Consider the following 25,567-nt stretch of genomic DNA (forward strand, 5'->3'; position numbering starts at 1 on the left):
AACGAGGCTGTCAGTAATGAGAGCCCCATGAAGTCCTCTCTGGGCTGAGGAGTCACGGGTTCTGCCTTCCCAGAAAAGCACCTTTGCTTCAGTGGGAATCTGCCTTTGGACTGATAAAGACTTGCCGTGCCCAGTTATGGGTAGGAATATTGCAAGGGGGTGAAGCTATTTTTTGCCACATGCTCTATCTCTCCAGCAGGCACAGTGACATTGCTTGGGATCCAAACAGCCCCAGCCATAGAAGGTCATGAGCTGAAGGCCAGAAGACCTGGCTCTCAGAGAGGCAGGCTGGGGGTGGGCGGATTGTTTGCATCACCCATTGGGGGTCTTAGGACCTTTAGCTGTCATCCTTTCCATTCCCTGGCCCGGCCCCAACCCACTGTCCACAGGACGCCTGTTGAACCGATTCCCCGGGCCCAGAGTCTAGTGGCAACTGTTTATTTTTAGCCTATGATTCCCCGAGAATGCGGGTGGGCCCCTGTGGAGCAGGAGGAGGGTGGAGGGAGGAGGAAGAGAAACTTCAGGGCTGGAGGGCCAGGGAGGACACAGCCCAGCCCAAGCTCTTAGCTCAGCCCTGTGACAGCCTCCTCTAGGGACAGGGCCAATCTCTTTCCCTTCTTGGCCCACCCATCTCAGGACCAGATTGGACTCATGTCCTCGTGTTTCCCTTTTCTTCTTCCCTGAAGGCCCCAGAGACCCATGGGCTTTCTGTTCCTCTTTCTAGCCACTCCCACGCTCTTGGTCCTTTGGGGTTCTTGTACTCACCCGCAGTGGGTGTGGAACAGGACTCCTCAACACCCCTCTTCCTCCCGCCTCTGAAGAGAGAGATGTCCCAGGCCCACCTCCTGGGGCCTGCCTAGCACCGGAGTAAGTGCTTAATAAAAATGCATAGACTGAAGGATAGATCTCACTGCTCCTCCCTCTAGGCAAAAGGCCCGAATAATGAAAGAACCGGTAAGGGGAAGTTCTAGGGGGTTAGAAACTTACAAAACCCTTAAGTCATTGTCCCTGGTTGCTAGTTCTTGTCTCTTTTCTGAGAAGTTCCCTGGAGCCCCAGGGCCTCATCTTTGCCTCTGTGATCCAGAGGGAAATGCATCCACCCCTCCCTCCTGTCCGGTTCTACCTCAGCTTTCCCTTGACCCTTCCCTCCAGGGTACCCGGGCCCTGCCCCTACAGCCCGCGGGAGAGCCCGGCTGAGCTGGCTCCAATCCTGGCTCCACCACATACTAGCCCTGTGACCCGGCGCAAGCCCCTCTGCCCCCTGTAAGAGGTTGGAAAGCTCTCCTGCGGGGTTGTGTTGAGGCTAGCAAGAGTGCGTGTAAAATGGCTGGCACACAGTAGGTGCTTAGTAAATTGTTGCTGTTCTTCTGTTATCATTAAATGAATGGTGCAAAAAATTAAACCTTTTTTAGCATCTTCTTTCATGCTATACCTGATCATTCTTCATATTTACAGAGCGCTTTAACATTATAAAGCTCTTTCACGTCCACTAGCTCATCAGATCCCCACACAACCCCTTTAGAAGGGCCAGGTCGTTATTACGTGACTATTGTTCCCATTACACAGATGAAGATCATCATGCTCCAGAAAGCGTAGATGCGTCCTGCTTGCCATTGTGCCGTCAGCTCCTGATGTGGGGCTAGGCACAGAGCAGGTGCCGAAAACAAAACAAAGCAAAACCCTTCAGAAGGAACGTCCTATATGATGTAATCCTATATCCCACTAGCCTTTCCTCATCTGTAAAATGGGGATTCATGCTGTAGGACAGACATAGGAAATTCAAAGTCTAGAATTTAGCTCCATAGCAAGGCTTGCGCTTTTTAACGGACGGAAGGGAGCAAGGCCTGTATATCCGGTTCTCTCCCCTTCTCCTAGGGGAGAGACCAACCCATGGTTTCAGGACAGTAACTGGGAAGTGCCTCTAACAGAGAGACGGTTGTAGCTCCTTCCTGGAAGAGCCCCAGACCAGATCCTCAATGTCCTCTCATCCTGGGACTTTGGTTTCTCCAGCTGGCAGCTGAGTTTTCCAGAGGAGATGGGCCTGTATGTGTGTACTTATGGGAAGCAAATCCCAGAGGAAGTGGGAAAGGCTCTGGAGTCAAAATTTAAATTTTCTCTAATACTGACACCATGGGGAAAAGATTCTGCTGCGTTTGGAAGAGATAGGGTGCGGGGGGATGAAAATGTAAGGAAAAATCAAAATATGCGCAATCTCTTTTTAGGTCAAAAGTCATTTTATTAATTTTGGGACATACAAATGTATTATGTATAAGTGGATTTTGCTGCAAATTATCACAATCAGCATATTACATTTCAAAGTATAATCCTTGTCGTCAGGCAATAATTATAAATCTGTGTTTTATTGAATTTTTTTTAAAAAAACAATGGAGCGATAACTGTTAAATTTTCAGGACTCTCTTCAGTTTGCCTGTTGAGGAGAAGCAGAAGTCAACCACACTTGACTTCAACAGAGCCTGTAAAGCTGCGGGAGCTTAGGGTTTATAAAGAGAGACCACATGTCTTTAAGAAACTTGCCAAGACTGTGTAGGAGGAAAAACCCCAACTCACGGATGACAACACTTGTCTCTTGGATCCTATCTTATCATTGTAAGTACATTTTATTTTCTAGTGACTGTAAATCACATTTTTTTCCTCAGAACAATTTGCAATGCTTTTGGATTCTTGGAATTGGGTTCACTGTATCACAGAAAGGGAAATCAATTATTGAAGCTGATGTTTATGGAGCATGCACTACTTGGTAGCCCCTGTTCTCATGGCTTGACAAGGATTCATTTACTTCATCCTTATAACAACCCCATGACATAGGCATTATTATTGTCCCCGTTCTACAGACGAGAAAACCAAAGTTCAAGGAAGCGAAATGACTTGCCTAAGGTCCCATGGCTGCCAAGTGGCAGAAGCAGGATTTGAACCTAGGTTGAGAGGAAAGCAGTGGATGGTTTGGTATGAAAGTTAGGTTCCCATCAACCCTTCTCATCTAGTCTAGTTACCTCCTCAGAGTGAATGGACACACCCTCCTCCAGCCTTGAGATCCCATGGAACCACATGCAACCTCTTCTTCCCAGGTCTTGCCACAAGGGGAACACTTTTGTGACTTGGGTAGCTGGTGAAAGCACGCCAATGCTTCTAAAACATTGCTTTAGATTTTGAATTCAGAGCGATTTTAAACTCTTTAAATTTTCAATTTAAAAGTCTTCTTTCTTAATTCCTTTTAAGATTCCTTTTACAGGGGCAAGAAAAAGCCGATTTCTAATTCCCTCCCAACTCCACATTTCTCAGTCCTGCTCTAACTGATCTGTCTGGAACCTTGTGAGGAAGCAGAAAAATAAGATCACACTTCTGGCCCTTCCCATTACCGTGGTGGTTCGACACTTACGGAGTGCTAGACACTGCGGAAGGCAGCGGGAACTCAGGTGAGCACGAGGCTCTGTCCTCATTCAGCTTACCTTCTAGTGGGTGACGTCTGACAGTAAACTAGGAAACAAAGAGAGGAATTAAATTATGGTGTCTGTAATTACACTGAAGGAAATCCCCTGCTTTTCGGTCTGGTGATGCCAGTGCCCAGTCAAGCTCCTGGCTTGTGGAGCCTGGGGAGTGGGTGTGAGCACGCCCACCACCATCAAGACTGAAAGTTTATAAGAGGAAGCCCCCAAGCCAGAGGGACCCAGAGTTCTTAGTCTTGCAACAGCGGCAATTCCCCAGCTGCAGAGGGGCCACTTCCCCTTGGTGCCCCATGCATGGGTCACCCTGTCCTTGGTGCCTGGGGACTGCACTGAGTTGATACTAGTGGCAGCTTTACATTCAAAACCTCCCTGTGGGAGCCAGCCCGGTGGCTTAGAGGTTAAGTTCGTGTGGTCTGCTTCACAGCCTGGGGTTCTCGGGTTCAGATCCCAGGCACAGACCTAGCACCGCTCGTCAAGCCATGCTGTGGCTGTCTCCCACATAAAATAGAGGAAGATTGGCACAGATGTAAGCTCAGGGCCAGTCTTCCTCACACATACACACAAAATCACCTCCCTATGGGTTGCATTTTTTTTTTTTTTTTGAGAAAGGTTAGCCCTGAGCTAACTACTGCCAGTCCTCCTCTTTTTTGCTGAGGAAGCCTGGCCCTGAGCCAACATCCGTGCCCATCTTCCTCCACCTTATACGTGGGACACCTACCACAGCATGGCATGCCAAGTGGTGCCATGTCCTCACCCAGGATCCGACTGGCAAACCCCGGGCCGCCGAGAAGCACAACGTGAGAACTTAACCGCTGCGCCACCGGGCTGGCCCCAATATGGGTTACTTTTGTAGGCATCACCTCGGGAGAGCAAAGTCTACCTGGCAGGGTTTGGACAATTTATCTGAAATATTTTATCTTTGGGGAGATTTGTTTTTCAGGTTTAATTTCCTCGAGGAGCCAGAAAGGTCCCAGAATAAAATGACACTCATCTCACCCCACAGCGGACTCTCACTTCCCCTTCAGAGCTGAGACCAAGTTGAAGGCTCAGGGCAGAGATTGCCTCCTTCTGTGAGCCTGACACAAGGACCATCCCAAGAGCCGTCCCTCACTGGCCTGCACCTCAGTCCTGGAGCCCATTTCCTCTCCGTGATGTCAACCGGTCCTCGTGGCACCCGGGAGGAGGAGGACAGAGGTTCTCATCCCCACTCTCAGAGCACAGCTGGGCTTTGGCTGAGCGGTACTTACACACGGTTTCATGACTCCAAACCCAGTGCTCTCTTTGCGCTCACTGTGTTTCCCAACCTTCTGTCATACAAGGCCTCCCTCTGACTTTTGCCCTATCCCCAGACCACCTGTACCACTGTTAATGCATTGTTCAAGGTGGGTGGCCCATTATTTTTTCCCTCAGTTAAATGGCTTTGTTTAAAAATGAAATTTGCTATCATTGCCCTAATTGGAAATCTGGTTTCACTCACCATAAATGGAAAGTGGCCGTAAAACTAAATGCAAGGAAATGTGATCAAACCCTGGCTAGACACCAAGGCCTGCTGAAGGCTCTGAGCCTGAGGCCTGCTCTCTCTGTAAAAAAACAGACGGTAACAAGTGTGGGAGGTGTTAAAGACGGGCTAGCTCCCAACTGAGGCCTTCTCCTGGAACTACCGAAGGAGAATTGAGAAGGGATGAGCTTTCTTGCTCCGTGCCTGCGCGCTATGCCATGCCTATCGTGGACACTGCCCACAGGTAGCACTGGTCTCATCCTTGGGAAAACCCATGGAGTGGCACCCCTTCTCGGAGAAGAGAGGCAACTTGGCAGCCTCAGGTTGATTCCCCCAAGCACCACCCACATAGCCACCGTGACCTGTCTTGGAAGCCATCCTCTGCAAGTCCCCTCGTCTCTGCCTCCCAGCTCTGAGGTCCCAGGCTCCATCCCGGTCCACTCGTGTCCTAGCACAAGGACACATCCTCTAACCCACTCCCTGCCCTAGCCAGGCGTCTGTCAAAGCTCTACTGTATTGCTGCAAAGCCCCCTAAACGCTCCCTCTGCTTCCCCCATTTCTCCCCTTCACTCCATCCTCCACGCCCAGCCCAGGGCCCTTTCTAAAGCCTGGGTCTGATCATGCTGCTCCTTAGCTAAAAACCCTCCATGTCTCCCACTGCCCTCAGGATCCTGTCCTTCCTTCCTTCCTCTGAGGCCTACGAGGCCCTGCCTGCCCTGCCCACACGTCTCCCCAGCCTCATTCCTCACCACTTCCCAGCTCTTGGATCTCACCATGCTGGACTTCTTCATTTCCTTACCAGGCTCTCCCTTGACTTGGGAATTTCATAAACAGTGTTCTCTCCGCTTGAAGCGCTGCTTCTCACCGTCACCCACGCATTCTTCCTGTCTCAGCTTAAATGTCACTCTCTCCTGGCAGCCTCTCCTAGTCTCCCTTGAGGCAGCTCCCTTCCCCTTTGATGACCTGTGTTTCTCCCATTCCCCACACTCCGTTGGAATCACCTGTGTCTGTGTGTCTGTCTAGAACAGTCCCCAGCACAGGGCCAGAACTGTGTGGAGCCACAGAAACACTAGTTTGGAGGGACGGTTGCTAATTCCCCGCACCTGTCAATCCCCACGCCCACTTCCTACCTGCCCTGCCCTTTGTCTTCACCTCGCTAAATTCTACCACTCTCAGCCTTGATGTCCCAGACGAATTCCCACCTCCCCCATGAAGCCACCCCAGATCACTCCAGCCCAGACAGAATTCGCCTTCTGTAGAACTCCTATAGCATCTGTTCATCTAGTGAATGAATGAATGGGACATTTTATAAATGGAGCAGCGTGAGAAAACAATGTCATTTAAAACTCAAACTCACTGTAATGACTTCTGTTTTCTAAGATGGAAGGCATAATTGCTGCCAGTGGAAAAACAAACCTCTAAACGATTTACTGCCTTGGAGAGGCTGGTGGGAGAGGAGAGACAGCTGAAATGACAAAGGCTTTTTTAGTTTTGCTTTGCAGTAAAGGTGAGATCCTAAGAAGCAGGCCTTTTTCAAAAAAGTTGCTTGGTTTTGGGGGAATAAATAATAGTTGCCCATGGTACAAAATTCAAAAGGCAGATGTTTTCTCGGGATGCCATAGGAATGCATCTTTGAATGTGCAAGGAGACAGGTACAAGTGAGGGTGGAGAACCCATTGCTCCAAATGACACAGGGAGGGAAACTGCATCTCTCGGGGAGCCCCAGGTGTGGGAAAGTGGACTCTAAGCAGGAGGGGGCCAAGCATCCGAATGGAGTGCTAGGGTCTGTGACGGGCGGTGGCCAGGGAGGAGGTCTCAGGGCTGGTCAGGATCTAAGTGACCGTTGCTTGTCTTAGTGACCACACCAAGCCATTGATAAAGTTGGCTGCACTCAAGTCCTGGGAGGGAGGGTTTTGGGGACAAACAAGGAAAGAGAGATCCTCGGGCCCTGGAATCAAAACAGGTTCAGGGAAAGCAGGATCCCAGGGCCTGTGGACACGGGGAGCACAGAGGGCCCTGGGAACTTGCAGAAACCTTGGAAGGGCATCAGGCTTCCCACAGAAGAGGGACAGGGCTCCAGTCAATTTTATTTAATCTCAAAGGACATTTGACCTCAGCCAACATTGGAATTACAAGGAATCGTACCTGATATCATTATTTTTTTTATTAACACTCTGCGTTCCCGACTAGACTATAGGCTCTCTGAGGCCAGGGACTGGGCCTCATTTCTTCTTGTTCCACACCCTCTGCCCCTGCCAATAATAGTGGATTCATTGCTGAATCCATTTTTGTGGCAGCCCGCAACATCCTCATCGAGAGAGGATTGTGACTGAATGATTCATATCAACCCCCTCCAAATGCACACACGCACAGCCCTTGGAAACAGCCCAGGGGATGGTGAAGGCACTCTGTGGGCTTCTAGGAGCCCTGGGTCCTAGCCTGGCCCCCACTACCAACGCACCACTCTGGGCAACCTTGGGGCAAAGCCCTTGACTAACTCAGCTTTTGTTTCCCACACCCTTCAATCAACAGCTCAAGGAACCATAAAGCAATCTTTATGGCTGTCATTCTATCTAGATTGTAGGAACTACAAATAAGGCTGTTTCTAAATCCCAAACTCTTCAGATATGAAGGTTGTAATGGGCAGAGACTGGCATCAGCTGGGATGCTGGGCAAAGCAAGATTACCAGAGGCCTTTGTAACTGCTTACTATGGCTGTACTGGTCTGGAACCAGCTCCAAGTCAAATATATGTACAAAGAGGAGGCTTGAACTCCCCCTTGCAGGCCAGGCCTGGCCGTCTTGCTGCCTCCACTGGAGAGATAAGGAAGCAAAGACACAGAGAGGTTAACACAGTCACGTGAACAGCAATATGGTAGTCAAGAACTAACCCCGTCAGGCTAATGCCAATTCCTGATGTCTTAAAGGCTCCAAGTTACTGAATTTCTGCCAAAATGAGGTTTTCATTACCTTCCAGAGGAAAAAATTCCCTAAATGATGCCACCCTTATAATAACAGTGTGGGACGGCTGGGGCTTATGGGCAGACTAGCTCACCATCAGCTTGGTCCTCTGGATTCTTGACATTGCTCAGTTCAAGTTTTTGGTTTTAATTATTTGTGAAGGAATCAGGACGCTCATGGCGCACACCGACGGGTCATTTTGCTGGGCCCAAATTTAAATCACATCACTGGGAGGCTGGTGGACCGGAAATAACAGCCAGTACATAAGCCCAGCCTGCTTCCCGGTGGCATTTCAACATTGTTTTGTTGTCGCTTGTCACATACTTTGGAATTCTCAGGAGGTAATGTAAAAAAAAAAAACTTTCTATAAAATATGGTTCCTTGAAAAATAAGCCAGCTTGTGTTGGTGACGAAGGGAAGAGTGAGAGAAGTGTAAGTTCATATTAGCTCTTAAGCCAGAAAATAGAAGTTCTGGATAAACTGCAGAGTGGAAGATTGGACCCAGTAGAGACTCAGATCCTAAAAGTGACAAGCTTCACCTTCTTCTCTAAAGGGGAATTTTAACAAAGGAATTTATAGAACATTTTCAAGCAATCAATAGCAACAACAATAACAATAACAAAAAACAACTCTTTGGTAAGCAACCGAAGAGAGCTTAGAGAAGTTGAAAAAGCACTTGATCTGTAGCATGAAGATGTAACCCCTGACGGAAGTGGGGAGTAAGGCAGTTACCCGAGCAAAGATTTCCAGACATGCAAAAGTGGGGCTCGCAAAGGCCTCCAGCTGTTGGTCTGGAGATGACTGGAAGCCCACTCGGAAGTCTTGCTTCACCCCATCCACCTGCTCATCCTTCAGTCTTACCCCAAATCCCAGCCCATCCCAATTGGGTTGTCATGGTGGCATGCCATCTAGCGGTCAAAATGATTACTGCACATGGTGGCTTTGTTTCTATTTCATTACACCTTCCTTCATTCATTTATTCATTCAGTGAATTGTTACTGTGTGCCTGATGCTGAGAATATAACAGAGAACAATACAGACATAGTCTTTCCTTCAAGAAACTCACAGTCTAGTGAGAGAATCAGACACAAAATACAGTATGAGGGTAGGATCATGACATATTACAGAGAGCGAACAGAGCACTGAGGAGGGGGCACCTAAGCCAGATTTGGTGATCAGGGAAGACTTCACAGAGGAAGTGTCATCAATGCCAGGACCCAAAGGATGAGTAGAAGCTCATTAAGCAAAGGAGGGGAAGGGAAGAGACAGCATTCCAGGCAGAGGGAACAGCATGTCTCAAAGCCAGGTGTCAAGAGAGCACAACAGCTCATTCTGCCCTTTAAGCGTTGTTAAGAACTTTGAACTTTATCCTTGGGGGCAGTGAGAGCCGTTTCTTTTCAGGGAAAAATGAAGAAAGCCTATAGAATTTGAACTTCCCCAAAGCCCTGGTTTATACCTTTACCTTTCATAGTCCATACCCTCAAAACCTGCCCCCTGGGGGCCAGCCCGGTGGCACAGTGGTTAAGTGCACACGGTCCGCTTTGGTGGCCGGGGGTTTGCCGGTTCAGATCCCAGGTTCGGACTTGGCACCGCTTGGCAAGCCATGCTGTGGCAGGTGTCCCACATATAAAGTAGAAGATGGGCACGGATGCTAGCTCAGGGCCAGTTTAAAGTAGAGGAAGATGGGCACGGATGTTAGCTCAGGGCCTGTTTTCCTCAGCAAAAAGAGGAGAATTGGCAGCAGTCAGCTCAGGGCTAATCTTCCTCAAAGGAAAAAAAACAAAAACCTGCCCCCTGAAGAATAGCACAATGTTATTCTTTAATTTTTTGTTGTCTTCTCAAGCATGAGCTGCTCATCCCATATGCCCTTGATCTCTCTTTTCCTTTTGTCAGCAGAGAAGTTTGTCTTACATTGTAATCATTCCTTAGCCAGGGCAGAGATTCAGCTCCTGCAAGAATAGGCCTGGGAATGCCAAACTCCTTTCTTAGGGCCAAAGTCCTTGATGGGGTGATAATGGCTCCTCTCAGGGTGAGGTCCTGGAAACCCAGCATCAGCATCCTCAGGGGCATTTGGTAAAAGCAGCTTGCCAGATCCTCTCCGGCCCGCTCAGTCCTCACTCAGTGTAGGGCAGCCCTGGAATGGGCACCAGTGCCCCAGGTGTTCCTGCTTCTCCCTCCGACGAGCCGCGCAGGCGCAGCAGTCCAGCCCTCCACGATGAATCCCGGCCGTGCCTCGACCTGCATGTGGCTCAGCTCTTTGACTGTAGGCCAGTTACTTCATCTCGCTAAGCCACTGCTTTCTCTTCTTGACAACGAGAATAATAATCATAAAACCTACCAGAGGGGGTTATTGAGAGAAATAGATGAGGTTATGCAAGTAATGCACTTGGCAGCCAGTCTGGCATGCAGGAAGTGCTCAATAAAGGTGAAAGAACAAAAACGGTCGTGTCTTGGACCCCATTTCAGTCATAAATGGGCACAGGGCTTAATGGCCGCAGGCTTGGATCATCAGGGGCTGGAATCTGGGATTACACACACCCTGAGAGGCGGAGGCGAGGCCGAGGCCGAGGAGAGTGAGGGAGGGGGAGAGCCAGCAGGCCAGCCCCACAGACTGCCTCGGGCAGCTGGGAAAGCCTAAGAGGGTTCGAGCACACAGCAGGGGGCGGGGCAGAAATTAAGTCTCCAGGAGAAATTCAGAGAATCTGATGGGAAGCTTGGCTCCACCAACTCTGGGTAGCAGTGGAATCTTGCCACTACAAACCAGCCAAAGCAAAAAGAGAAATTTTTGGTTCATTTAACTAAAAAGGCCGGGAGTGGTTGAATCCAGTTTAAACAATGTCATCAGAAACCAGTCTCCAGTTCTCGGCTCTACTTTCCTTTTGTCTTAGCTTCGTTCTCAGGCAGGCTTGCTCTTTGCCCGGAGAAAGTCAAGCAGCAGCTCCGGGCATAGCTCTGCGTGGAGCAGCTCCAGCAAAGAGACAGCACTGTCTTCTGCATCAGCGCCAGCAAAAATCCTGAGGCTGACGTTCATTGGCTTGGTTTGGGTTACACCCCCATCTCTGAACCAATCACTATGACTGGGGAAATGGAATGTTCTGATTGGCCAGGCCTGGATCATGTGTCCAGTCTGGAATCCAAAGTACGTGGACTGAGCATCAAGAGTTCCCTTAATAAAAAAGGGAACTTGTTTCTGGAAGAAGGTACGAGGACAAGTACAACAAGAGGCGTCCTTAGTTTATCCATGTGTGAGACACCTCTCTGGCCAGCTGTCCCTGGAGCCAAGCACTTGGGCACCTGAGCGTCCACGTGGTTCTGCTGCAGCCACCACAGGCTTGGTCCTTGGGCAGGGGATTCTTGCGGCCCTGGACGGCGGGTAGGAGGGGTCCTCCCCACGGAGAGTGATGACACCCGGGATGGTGCTTGCCGAAAAGGCAGTACTAGGGAGTAGCAGGCGCAACTGGTTTGCACAAGCCCCCAGCTAGATTCTCCTAGTGTCCTTCAGGAGAGGCTGTAAAGGACAAAAAATCGGGGATCTTAATGGGGGCTGGGAGTAGGGAGATGCTAAAATGCCTCCAGCGCCTTCTCAACCAAGGCACCTACACACCATGGGGAGCTGGCAGCCTGGGGCGGGAGAGGCATTAGGGATGATGTCCCCACTCAGCCACTCCCGCCCTTCCCCCTCCCTTCTTCCCAGGCCACCCTACCCCCTACCCCAGCACTCTCTGAACTGTGCATTCCTCTGAGCTCACGCCTTCACTCCCAACTCACAGCACAGCTAGTAGGCCTTTGTGTTCGTGAGCAACTAGATTCGTGCCTCTAGTGGGCCACGCCCTGTGCCAGGAGCTACAGTGAGTCCCTGGGCAGAACACACAACCTCATGGCACACACAGCTCTAGAAAGTGTGCATTCTTTATTTTCAGTTGCGCAAACGATACACAAAGTAATTCTCCTTGAAAAACATTCCAACAATTGATTTACTACTGAGGTCACTTGACTCTCCCCAGCCAGCCCCTCTCTCAAAGTGAGCTCACTTATTCATTTGGTGTATAGCTGTTGAGATACTTTTCTAGATATGTACATCCTGATATGTTCATATGTAGCAATAGGTAGCTTTTTTTTTTGGTTGACATTAAAAAAATAGGTCCCAAGAGTACACAGTGAAGTCTCCCTCTTAACCCATCCCCCAGCGGCTTAACGCCCTCCCAGAGCAGCCGGCCAGGGGTCACCAGTTTCCAGGGCTTCCTTCCAGATAAGCTAGGCCAGAAGTCAGCAAACCTTGTCGGTAAAGGGCCAGATCATAAATATTTTAAGCTTTGTGGGCTTATGGTCTCTGTCACAACTAATCAACTCTGCCACTGTATTGAGAAAGCAGCCGTAGACAACACATAAATGAATGAGTGTGGCTGTGTGCCAATAAAACTTTATTTATGGACATTGAGATGTGAATTCCATATCACTTTCACGTATGATGAAATATTGTTCTTCTTTTGATTGTTTTTCAACTATTTAAAAATCTAAACACTATTCCTAGCTCGCTGGCTGTACCAAGACAGGCAGCAGGCTGGAGCGGGCTCATGGACTGTAATTTGCTGACCCTGGTCTATGTACAAGAAAACAGGCATCCACAGGGCCAGCCAGTGGACTAGTGGTTAAGTTCTCATGCTCTGCTTTGGTGGCCTTGGGTTTGCAAGCCCGGATCCTGGGCTCAGACCTACATACCGCTCATCAAGCTATGCTGTGGCGGCATCCCACATACAAAATAGAGGAAGATTGGCCCCGATGTTAGCTCAGGGCCAATCTTCCTCCAGCAAAAAAGAAGATTGGCAACAGATGTTAGCTCAGGGCCAATCTTCCTCTCCAAAAAAACAAAAACAAAACAAAACAAGCATGCGTGAATAATTTTTCTCCTCTTTTTACACCTGAAGGGAGCACGCTATACCTGTTGTTCTGTACTTTGATTTTCTCACTTTGTGGTACGTCTTAGAGATCATGCCACATCATTTCACGCAGAGCTTTCTCATTTTTACCTTTGGCACAGTATTACATTTTGTTCCATGATAATACAGTTGCCTTAGTTTCCTTAGCCAATCACTTAGGGATGGGTATTCAGGTTATTTCCTTTTGCTATTACAAACTGTTTTGTTGAAAAAACTTGTACAGATCTATGTGTGTGTGCACTTTGAGCTTTACTGAGATAATTCACATACCAGCTATTTTAAGTGTACAATTCAATGACTTTTAGTATATTTACAGAACTGTGTACACAATGGCACAATCAATTTTAGAACATTGTCATTACCCCAAAATAAACTCCATACTCTGTAGCTGTCATCCCACCGTCTTCCATACCCACCTAGTTCTAGGTAAACGCTAATCTACTTTCTATCTCTGTGGATTTTCCTCCTTTGGATATTTCTATGGAGTCATAAAATACGTGCTCTTTTGTGACCGGCTTTTTCCACTTAGCATGGGGTTTTCAAGGTTAATCCAGGCTGTAGCACATTCTTAGTACTTCACTTCTTTTCATTGCAGAATACTATTCGATTATATGGCTATACCACATTTTATTTATCCATTTATCAGCTCATGGACATTTGGGTTGTTTCTACTTTTTGGCCATTATGAATAATGCTGCTATGAACATTCACATGCGAGTTATTGTGTGAACATGTGTTTCCACTTCTTTGGTTATATATCCAGCAGTGGAATTGCTGGGTCATATAGTAATTCTATGTTTAATGACTTGAGGAAATGCCAGAATGTTTTCCAAAGTGCCTGCACCATTTTGTATTCCCACCAGCAATGCTTGAGGCTTCCAATTTCTCCAGAGCCTCACCAAACTGTGTCATTATCTGTCTCTTTCATCGCAGCCATCCCAGGGAGTATGAAGCAGTATCTCATTGTGGCGCAAGTGTGTTTTTAACCAAATATATTGTTCTGAGGTTTTTTTAGTTCATGTCTCCATCTTGGACTTTTCCCCCATGTGATTATATGTAGGTCTCCTTTGCACTTGTTAAATGCCACATAGGTTGCCAGGGCACAGCTGGAGCCCAGGCCAGCTCTTTCCCCTGATGGTCGTCTAGGCTGTTGAAACTTTTTACCAGTGTGAACAACACAGCAATGAACATTCTTGCTTTGCCTCCTTGTGCGCAGAGCAAACATTTCTTGAGGATAGTCTTAGAGGTGGAATTGCTGGATTAAGCGGTATGCATATTTAAAATTTTTGAAGATATTACAAATTACTGTCTGAAAAAGCTCTGCCAATTTACGTTCCCCTCACAGCGCACGAGAGCACTCTCTTCGCTACTCGCATGGCAGCCCTGGGTATTAACCCTTTCAGAGGTGGCTTTCAGAGGTGTTCATTTGCATTTCCCTCATCTGTGTGAGGTTGACCACAGAGCCCTATCCCAACCCGTGGCTCTCCTCCACTTTGGTGCTAGGGTGCTGTCCCTTTATCTCTGCGTCTGCAGGCTGCCAGCACAGAGTGGAGCGCAGCAGCTACCGATAAATGTTGGAGCCAGGCGCTGTGATTTTTCCAGACCTAGATGACAAAAATATGTTCTGAGACCCTACCAAGCTCTCCCGTATCTTCGTTCTCCAAGATTTAACTGTGAATGTTAGAGCTTCTGTCTGAGCTGTGTTGTCCTTTAAGCCTTGAAGAAATCAGGAATGTTTGACTGGCCTAGGGAGCAATTCTTTAGTAACCAGCAGAATGGCTTGAACACCTGGTCAGGCTGGAACCCAGGAGTGTTTCAAAACAGGTCCTAGGGTCCTGGGAAGCAGGTTCTTCTGCTGGAAACTTTCTGATAACATCATCCGAACAGAATTGAAAAAAACTTAAGGGGGCCCGGTGGGCGGAATCCCCGGCACGGCACCAGACCGCAAGCTGCCGCTGGGCTCACGGTCTCCGGCGCACGGGTCAGTGCAGGAGGTGCCCAGACTTCCCGTAGATGTGCTTGGGGACACGGTTGGAGCTCCAGCACCTGGCTCTGCGGCGTGGGGGAAGGCTCCGGGGTCCCACACCTCCCCGGCAGGAAAAGCCTCTGCTCGCCATTAGCAAGGAGGCCACGCCCAGAATCCAGGACAAAGGGAAGCTCGCGGTGGGCAGAATCCCCGGCACAGCACCAGACAACAAGCTGCCGCTGGGCTCACGGTCTCCGGCACACGGGTCAGTGCAGGGGGCACACGGACTTCCCATAGACATGCTTGGGGACATGATTGGAGCTCCAGCACCTGGCTCTGCGGCGTGGGGGAAGGCGCCGGGGTCCCGCACCTCCCCGGCAGGGAAAACCTCTGCTTGCCATTAGCAGGGAGGCCATGCCCAGAATCCAGGACAAAGGGAAGCTCCTGGTGAGCGGATTCCCTGGCACAGCACCAAACCACAAGCTGCTGCTGGGCTCATGGTCTCCGGCACATGGGTCGGTGCAGGGGTGCATGGACTTCCTGTGGACGTGCTTGGGGACTGGGTGGAGCTCCAACACCCAGCTCTGCGGCCTGGGGGGACGCTCCAGGGTCCCGCACCCCCCAGCAAGGAGGGCCTCTGCTCGCCATTGGCAGGGAGGCCCCGCCCAGCATTCGGAACACCAGGAAGCTCCCTAGAGCAGAATTCCCCACAAGGCAGCAGCTTACAAGCCACTGCGAGGCCCACGGACTCTGGCCGTGTCCCAGACGAGGCAAGGGGCTCCCAGAGATCCTGTGAGAGTGGAGAGGGGCAGAGCGGAGCTCCGGTGAGACGGCTACATAGCCCAGGGGGGAACTCCAGGTTCCTACAGCAGCCTCAGTGAAAGCCTCTGCACAGCACTAGTGGAGAGGTCCCGACTGGCGATCGCAAGGCGGGAAGGCCCTGGGGCAAAAGCAGCACAGCTAGGTGAGCTAACGACAGACTGCAGAAGATACTCATAGCTCTGCTGGGACCTATAGTGGACAAGAGAGATCTTGTGGGCTCTGTTAGGGACAAAGCGGCGATTATAGGTGATCCTGCTCCTGGCTGATAGGAAGGCCCACAACACCACTGCAGACAACAAGGAGGGAGCGCGTCTAAGTGGGCTGCAGCAGTACGCACCAGCAGCCTGAGGCCCCCTTGTGATTGCCCCCACAACCGATGAGGGACCCCACAGGACCACTGTGACACGAGGAGGGGACCAGGTCCAGTCAGTAACAGCTGACAGGGTTCCTGGTTGGTGCAGTCTAAACAGCTGACCCCACACACACCAGTCGCAACAAGTGGAAGCAGCGACTAAACTCTATCTCTATGCAGAGGCACAAATCCACGCCATCAAGTAGTATGAAAAAATATATTAAATCTCCAGAACAGAAGGAAAATGATAAACACCCAGAAAACAATCCCAAAGACAATGAAATCTATAACCTAAATGACGATGATTTCAAAACTACCATTATTAAAAAACTCAACGAGTTAAAAGAGAATTCAGATAGACAACTCAACAAGTTCAGGAGCTATGTCACAAAAGAGCTTGATACTATAAAGAAGAACCAATTAGAAATTCTGGAGATGAAGAACACAATGGAGGAGATTAAGAAAAATCTGGACTCTCTGAACAGTAGGGTCGAAAATATGGAGGACAGAATTAGCAGTTTGGAGGATAGGAATATAGAAATGCTGCAGACAGAGGAGGAGAGAGAACTAAGACTAAAGAGAAATGAAGAAACTCTCCGAGAATTATCCGACTCAATTAGGAGATGCAACATAAGGATTATAGGTATACCAGAGGGAGAAGAGAAGGAGAAGGGGGCAGAAGGCCTGTTCAAAGAAATAATAGCTGAGAACTTTCCAAACTTGGGAAGAGAGATGGAACTTCATGTGACAGAAGCCAGTAGATCTCCAAACTTTATTAACGCAAGAAGACCAACCCCAAGGCATATAGTAGTGAAACTAGCAAAAGTCAATGACAAAGAGAAAATACTAAGGGCAGCCAGACAGAAGAAAATAACTTACAAAGGAAACCCCATAAGGCTATCAGCAGATTTTTCAGGAGAGACCTTACAGGCTAGAAGAGATTGGAATGAAATATTCAAAACTCTGAAGGACAAAAACCTGCAGCCAAGAATACTCTACCCAGTGAAAATATCCTTCAAATATGATGGAGAAATAAAAACTTTCCCAGATAAACAAAAGTTAAGGGAGTTCATCGCCACAAAACCTCCTCTTCAAGTAATGCTCAGGAAGAACCTCATTCCTGAAAAATCAAGAAAAGGAAAGGGGTTACAAAATCCAGAACAAAGGAGATAAGCAGAAGGACAATAACACAAAGTAACAGCTCTCCATCAGGACAAAATGCAAAAGAACCAGAAAACAAGTGATAAAATGGCAACAGTAGGCCCCCACATTTCAATAATCACTCTAAACGTGAATGGATTGAACTCTCCAATCAAAAGGCACAGAGTGGCAGGATGGATCAAAGAACAAGACCCAACAATATGATGCCTCCAGGAAACACTCCTCAGCCCCAAAGACAAACACAGACTCAAAGTGAAGAGATGGAAGACAATACTCCAAGCTAATAATGAACAAAAGAAAGCAGGTGTTGCTATACTTATACCAGACAAAGTAGACTTCAAAGCAAAACAGATAAAGAAAGACAAAGAGGGGCAGTATATAATGATAAAAGGGATGCTCCACCAAGATGACATACCACTTATAAATATATACGCACATAACACAGGAGCACCAAAATTTGTAAAGAAACTATTAACAAAACTAAAAGGAGACATCAACAGCAATACAATAATAGTAGGGACCTCAACACCCCATTAACACCAATGGACAGATCATCCAGACAGAAAATCAAGAAGGAAATTATAGAATGAAATGAAAAATTCAGAATGGACCTGAAAAAATCAGATGGACCTAATAGATATATATAGGACACTTCATCCAAAAACAGCAGGGAGGTTACACATTCTTCTCAAGCGCACATGGAACATTCTCAAGGATAGACCATATCTTGGGAAACAAAGCAAGCATCAATAAGTTCAAGAGGGTTGAAATAATATCAAGCATCTTTTCTGATCACAATGCTATGAAACTAGAAATGAACTACAAGAATAAAGCTGGGAAAGGGCCAAAAATGTGGAGACTAAACAACATGCTACTGAACAAACAATGGATTATTGAAGAAATTGAAGTAATCAAATATTATCTGGAGACAAATGAAAATGAAAACACACCGTGCCAAATGATTTGGGACGCAGCAAAGGCAGTCCTAAGAGGGAAATTCATTGCAATACAGGCTCACCTCAATAAGCAAGAAAAATCTTACATAAACAACCTCAAACGACACCTAATGGAATTAGAAAAAGAAGAACAAACAAAGCCCAAAGTCAGTAGAAGGAGGGAAATAATAAAAATTAGAGCAGAAATAAATGATATTGAAACAAAAAAGACAGTAGAAAGGATCAATGAAACAAAGAGTTGATTCTTCGAAAAAATTAACAAAATCAACAAACCCTTAGCCAGACTCACTAAAAAAAAGAGAGAGAAGTCTCAAATAAACAAAATTAGAAACGAGAGAGGAGAAATCACAACAGATACCAAAGAAACACAAAGGATCATAAGAGAATACTATGAAAAACTATATGCCAACAAATTGAACAACCTAGAAGAAATGGATAAATTCCTAGACTCATACAACCTACCAAACTGAATCAGGAAGAAATAGAGAATCTGAATAGACCAATCACAAGTAAAGAAATAGAAACAGTAATCAAAAACCTCCCCAAAAATAAGAGTCCAGGACCAGACGGCTTCTCTGGAGAATTCTACCAAACATTCAAAGAGGATTTAATACCTGTCCTTCTCAAACTATTCCAGAAAATAGAGGAAGATGGAGCACTCCCTAATACATTCTATGAAGCCAACATCACCCTGATCCCCAAACCTGACAAGGACAACACAAAGAAGGAAAACTACAGGCCAATATCACTGATGAACATAGATGCAAAAATCCTCAACAAAATTTTGGGAAACCGAATACAGCAATACATCAAAAAGATTATACACCATCATCAAGTGGGATTTATACCAGGGACACAGGGATGGTTCAACATCCGCAAGTCAATCAACGTGATTCACTACATTAACAAAACGAGAAACAAAAACCACATGATCATCTCAATAGATGCAGAGAAAGCATTCGACAAGATCCAACATCCATTTATGATAAAAACCCTCAATAAAATAGAAGGAAAGTAGCTCAACATAATAAAGGCCATATATGACAAACCCACAGCCAACATCATACTCAATGGACAAAAACTGAAACCCATCCCTCTCAGAACAGGAACAAGACAAGGGTGCCCACTTTTACCACTCTTATTCAACATAGTACTGGAGGTTTTGGCCAGAGCTATTTGGCAGGAAAAAGAAATAAAAGGAATCCAAATAGGCAACGAAGAAGTAAAACTCTCACTGTTTGCAGACGACATGATCTTATATATAGAAAACCCCAAAGAATCCATAGAAAAACTATTAGAAACAATCAACAGCTACAGCAAAATTGCAGGGTATAAAATCAACATACATAAATCAGTAGCATTTCTATATGCTAACAATGAACTAACAGAAAAAGATCTCAAGAACTCAATCCCATTCACAATCACAACAAAAAGAATAAAATACCTTGGGATAAATTTAACCAAGGAAGTGAAAGATCTATAAAACAAAAACTACAAGACCTTCTTGAAAGAAATCGACGACGACATAAAGAGATGGAAAGACATTCCATGCACGTGGATTGGAAGAATAAACATAGTTAAAATGTCCATACCACCTAAAGCAATCTACAGGTTCAACGCTATCCCAATCAGAATTCCAATGTCATTCTTTACAGAAATTGAACAAAGAATCCTAAAATTCATGTGGGGCAACAAAAGACCCCGAATTGCTAAAGCAATCCTGTTAAAGAAGAACAAAGCTGGAGGCATCACAATCCCTGACTTCAAAACATACTACAAAGCTACAGTAATCAAAACAGCATGGTACTGGTACAAAAACAGATGCACAGATCAAGGGAACAGAATTGAAAGCCCAGAAATAAAACCACACATCTATGGACAGCTAATCTTTGACAAAGGAGCTGAGGGCCTACAATGGAGGAAAGAAAGTCTCTTCAACAAATGGTGCTGGGAAAACTGGACAGCCACATGTAAAAGAATGAAAATCAACCATTCTTTTTCACCATTTACTAAAATAAACTCAAAATGGATCAAAGACCTAAAGATTAGGCCTGAAACAATAAGTCTTCTAGAAGAGAATATCGGTGGTACGCTCTTTGACATCAGCTTCAAAAGAATCTTTTCGGACACCATAACCCCACACATGAGGGAAACAATAGAAAGAATAAACAAATGGGACTTCATCAGACTAAAGAGCTTCTTCAAGGCAAGGGAAAACAGGATTGAAACAAAAAAACAGCCCACTAATTGGGAAAAAATATTCACAAGTTATTTATCTGACAAAGGGTTAATCTCCATAATATAGAAAGAACTCACACAACTCAACAATAAAAAATCAAACAACCCAATTACAAAATGGGCAGGGGACATGAACAGACATTTCTCCAAAGAAGATATACGGATGGCCAATAGACACATGAAAAGATGCTCATCATCACTAATCATCAGGGAAATGCAAATCAAAACTACACTAAGATATCACCTTATACCTGTTAGAATGGCAAAAATATCCAAAACCAAGAGTGACAAATGTTGGAGAGGCTGTGGAGAAAAGGGAACCCTCATACACTGTTGGTGGGAATGCAAACTGGTGCAACCACTGTGGAAAACAGTATGGAGATTCCTCAAAAAGTTAAGAATAGAAATACCTTATGACCCAGCCATCCCACTACTAGGTATCTATCCTAAGAACCTGAAATCAGCAATTCCAAAAGTTCCAGGCACCCCTATGTTCATCGCAGCATTATTCACAATAGCCAAGTCATGGAACCAACCTAAGTGCCCAGCAACTGATGATTGGATAAAGAAGATGTGGTATATATATACAATGGAATACTACTCAGCCATAAAAAAGGACAAAGTCGTCCCATTCACAACAACATGGATAGACCTTGAGAGTATTATGTTGAGTGAAATAAGCTAGACAGAGAAAGACAAACTCTGTATGACTCCACTCATAGGTGGTAGTTAACATATGGACAAAGAGAACTGATCGGTGGTTGCCAGGGGAAAGGGGGGTGGGGGGAGGGCACTAGGGGTGAAGTGGTGTAACTACAACATGACTAATAATGATGTACAACTGTAATTTCACAAGGATGTTAACTTTCATAACGTTAATTAAAAAAAAAAAAAAAACTTAAGGGGTCTGTTAGAGCCATCTCATTATACAGATCAGGAGACCGAGGCCCCAGCTAGGGGAGCGGCTTGCTCCAGGTCACACGGCAAAGCAGGAGTGGAGCTGTGAGTACAGCCCAGGTTCTCATTGCAGGCCAGTGCTGTTTCCTCAAAACGTGTGGAATCGGAGGATTCGCTCTAAACCCCTCCCCAAGCTCCTCTACCCTGAACAGGAGACGAGGAGCTTTCCCAGAAGGCAGCATAGAGTGGGGCTTAAGGGCCCTGGTTTTCGATCAGATGGCACTGATTCAAATGCCAGCTCAGCCACTGATGTCCAGCTACTTCACCCTTTGATCCTCCGCATCTCCCTCTTCGACAGGTAATACTACCTACATCACAGGGGAACGCCAGGTTTAAGTGAGCCAAATACATTGCCCGGTATACAGTAAACACTCAATAAACTGTGCCTGTTATTTTTTCTCTCTAGTTCTCCTCCTCTTGGGTGAATCAGCTGCGAGGGTGTAAAGATTACTTTCTCATAGGCCAGGGAATTCCCGGTGCAGACTCCATGCAGTTGGGTGGATCCATGTCCCCCACTTGGTTACTTCATTTGGCTTGGCTTGAGTTGCCACCTCCCAAGTCATTCCTTTAATGAACCGCCACTCACCGCAGAGGGACTGCCCACATCCTCGTTTTTCTTCACTGCACAAATCAGGAGGGGATGAGAGCAAGAGTTCCTTGGAGCCCAGTGTTTCTCTCAACCTTGGCCGCCATTAGAATCACTTAGGGGAACATTTTGAAAACACCAAGGACGGGACCCATCCCCTCCCTTATCCTGATCAGATTGATTGGGAGTGGGGTCTCGGTCACTTGGGAAGAGGTGCTAGGCTGGCAAGATGTGAGCCTGGGGCTGCTGGGAAACAAGAACCTGCCTGAGGATGAAGCAGACAAAGGAAAGACGAAGGGACTAAGAGGGATCAGGTCCCAGTGACACCCCCTTATCCCCTGAATCCAGCCAGGCCTGACTTTAGCCCTAAATGTTTCAGTTATATGAGCCAATAAATTCTCTTTTTTGCTCAAGCCAGTTTGAGATGGGTTTTTGTCATGTGCAGCTCAGAGAGTGCTGCCTATGTGGGACATCGAAAGTGCCGTCTGTCCCTTCCCATCCAGAGAGTGGGATTCCAGTTTCTATCCTGGATGCTTCCACCAGACAGTGATCCTTAAAAAGTCCCCAGAATTGAGCAGCAGAACTTAGAGGTCATTTGGTCCCATCCCCTCTTTGTTTATGTGGGGAGACCTGGGGGCCAAGGAGAGGCGAGGACTTGTCCTGAGTCATGCAGACAACAAGGCCAATGGGATATCAGCGCTTGGCTCTGTCAATAAATACACCCATACCAGCGGGGTGATAACAGCTAGCAGTGCAGCGCCAAAACGCTGAGTGTCCTTCTCAAGGACGCCCACGGGGACTGGGGCGCACTCCTTCAGCATGAAAAAGGCCCTGTGGGAACTTTCTCAGTGCTTCAGTTTCTCTAACTACAACTGAACAAACTCGCACGTAAATGTTGTTGTTTTCAATTATAAATGGAGCGTACGGACATAGGAAAAAGTTTTTTCAGGGGATAAACATGTGCAAAAAGGAGAAAATGAAACCCTCCAGTAATCTCACCAGCCTGCACTAACACTGACAGCATTTGGGGAGCACATTCTTTTGTGTTTGTTTGCTTGTTCTATGAAGATTTATATGAGGCAAGGTGGGGATTCGCTCTGGGGGACCCAAACTAGCCTCCTGAGGATGGGATTGGGGTGAGTCTTGAAAGTGAGAGAGAGAGAGAGAGATCTTCATTCTTGGGGGTTGTATCAGACAGGGTTCCTGGGGCAAGCACCAGAAACTAAAGAGAAGGGGATTGCTTTGGGAAGGCTGGTGGAGGCTCCCACAATTGATGAAAGACTGGGAGAGCAGGCTTGGGGCAGTGGGAATTAAGAGGACTCTCAGGACCAAGAAAGAGGAAGTAGAAAAAGCAGTCCTTACCTTTACCAGACAGAGGTGAGGAGGCTACGGATGGTTTCACAACTGATATTGCCACGAGAAGAATGGCCAGAAACCACTCCCTTGTCCTTGCCAGAGTCAAGGTCCCAGGAAAGAGCATTTCAGATCATGTGCTCCCCACTGATTCACCCGGGGAAGTAGAGAAGGGATCCGTGACTTCAACTGGAGCAGGCCAGCCGTGGGAGGAAGGAGCCGAGAATTGCCCCTGCCCAAGACAGCTGGGAGAGGTAATTTTCCTTAGTGAAACTGGGTGCTTTTAGGGGAGGAATGGATGCCGTGCAGTCCCAAACTGAGAGCTACCTACTAGTGAGCCCAACGAGAGCGAGTGCTTGGGGGCTGCTGCTTCTGGGGACAGTTTGCAGCTGAGCCTGGAAACTGGTCCCAACCCAGCTACCCTAGCACATTGTTGGTATACCTGGGGAATAAAGCAATAAAGAGCTGTACCACTGGGTGTCCATGCCCACGTGTCATGGAGTGTGTGCGAGAAATATCTTTTCTCTTTCCCAAATCCCTCTGAGAAACACCTGCAAGACCAGCCAAATAGAATATGTGGTGGCATGGTGGTTATGTTTGTGTGCTCTGCTTCGGGGACCTGGGGTTTGTGGGTTCAGATCCCGGGCACAGACATACACCACTCCTCGAGCCACGCTGTGGCAGCAACTCACATACAAAATGGAGGAAGATGGCACAGATGTTAGCTCAGGGCCAAACTTCCTTACCAAAAAAAAAACAGTAGAATGTGCCTCCATCAATAAAGTGGTTTCTTTAGCAGGTAGGAACTGCCCCTGGGGCTGGGACTACAGTATTGTTGACACTCTGTTTCCAAGCTCCTGCAGATGTGGAAGGAGAGCATTATGCCTCTAGGCAACCAAGCTGCTCTCTTTGAACAGTGCCCTCATGTGGCAGTTCCAGCAACTGCAGGATACCTAATGGTCAGGATTCCAGGTTTTTCTCTGTCGGGAGACAGAAACTAGAACTGCCTGTTTGGACTAAGCAACTGCTCTGAAAGTTATCCTGGGAGCGAGGACCCCAAGCTGGGAAAAGAATCATTCACAGAAGAAGTGGAATAGAAACTCGAGTCGTTCAATTTTAGTAATAAAAATATGTGACACAGCATCCTTCTACATGCAAACTGATTCACCAAGATCCTTTGGGTACCAATCTCCTACTGGCTACAACCCACCCAGCCGTCCTTGGATCCCTCTCACAGTTTTCCATCACATACGACCGTAAGGATAGCACACACCTGCTTGTCCACTGCCTTGCTCAAGTTCAGACACACAATGTCACTGTCACATCCTTGTCAAAGAGAGAATTTAGGGGCTCACTTATTGAAGGGAAAGAACGAACTAACCCCCGACCTTCAGGGTCCCTTTTGTTCCTGGGCGTGGTTTGCAGGACAGTCACATTACACTGGGAGTCAGGAGTCTTGCTCTTTCATTCCAGCTTGACCCTTAACTTTCTGTGTGATCTGGAGCAAGTTGCCGCAGCTCTCTGAGCCCCACATCCCTCCTCAGGGAAATAACCCCTGCGCTGCCCACCTCAGGGCTGCTTGCTGGTTTGAGTAAAGTTAAGGTTGTCGAAACCTAGAAAAGACCAAATAAATATTTATTAACAATAAGTAATGTGGGGAGATTTTCTGCCGCCGTATTGGTTTTTCTGTGTCTGCAGAGTTGAGGAAGCAGGGTTCTGGTTCAGAAAAATAGCCGTTAAGGGATCTTTCTGTGTGGGTGTGCGTGCGCTTGTGGGTGTGCGTGCGTGTGTGCGTGTGTCTGCACCTCTCTCTGACTCCATGTTTCCCTCTGTGTCCCTCTGTCCCTCTGTCTCTTCTCTTGCCGCTTTGCTCTCTATCTCTCTGTCTGCCCCACCGCACCCCCACCCTTCCTCTGCCCTTCCCAGTCTTAGCCAGGCCAGAGCTGAAGTGTTCTCTCAGACAGCAGCTCAGGGCTCCTTTAGACCAGGTCTGCGCTCCCCTAATGGTTGTGGTTGGCGAGATCAGACCAAGTCAAGACAGGCTCTGGGTTTTTTCTGGGGCTCTGGCTCCAGACTTGGAAGGCAGAACATTTCAGTCTCTTGCAAGTCCCAGGAGAGGTGGGACCTCAGGGGCAGAGGAGAGGGGAGAGGCCACAGGCTGCTGCACTCAGCTCCCAGGAGTGGTGGGGGGTGTCTTCCAGCACTTCACGACTGATGGCTTCAGGCCAAGTTAGGCAGCACTGAAGCCCCCAGCTCAACTCTGCTTCCTGACCACCCATGGCCTCTGCCAGCTGTCCTGCCACTGCCACCTCTGGGG

The 25,567-nt window shown here is 47.4% G+C and overlaps 2 long non-coding RNA genes across 2 annotated transcripts in view; one reads left to right on the top strand and one right to left on the bottom strand.

Moving 5' to 3' along the window:
• Positions 1 to 23,404, bottom strand: part of LOC139075272 (uncharacterized) — a 59,764-nt gene extending 36,360 nt beyond the window's left edge. Inside the window, exon 1 of the long non-coding RNA XR_011525496.1 lies at positions 23,260 to 23,404. This is a non-coding gene — a long non-coding RNA (uncharacterized lncRNA). The remainder of the gene's footprint in view (positions 1 to 23,259) is intronic.
• On the top strand, positions 768 to 4,917 carry LOC139075273 (uncharacterized). Its single transcript, XR_011525497.1, has 4 exons — positions 768 to 867; positions 2,412 to 2,607; positions 3,238 to 3,434; positions 4,468 to 4,917. It is a non-coding gene; the product is annotated as an uncharacterized lncRNA (long non-coding RNA).
• Positions 23,405 to 25,567: the final 2,163 nt, after the last annotated feature.

The sequence above is a fragment of the Equus przewalskii genome, chromosome 13, assembly GCF_037783145.1.
Source record: "Equus przewalskii isolate Varuska chromosome 13, EquPr2, whole genome shotgun sequence".
Taxonomy (NCBI): domain Eukaryota; kingdom Metazoa; phylum Chordata; class Mammalia; order Perissodactyla; family Equidae; genus Equus; species Equus przewalskii.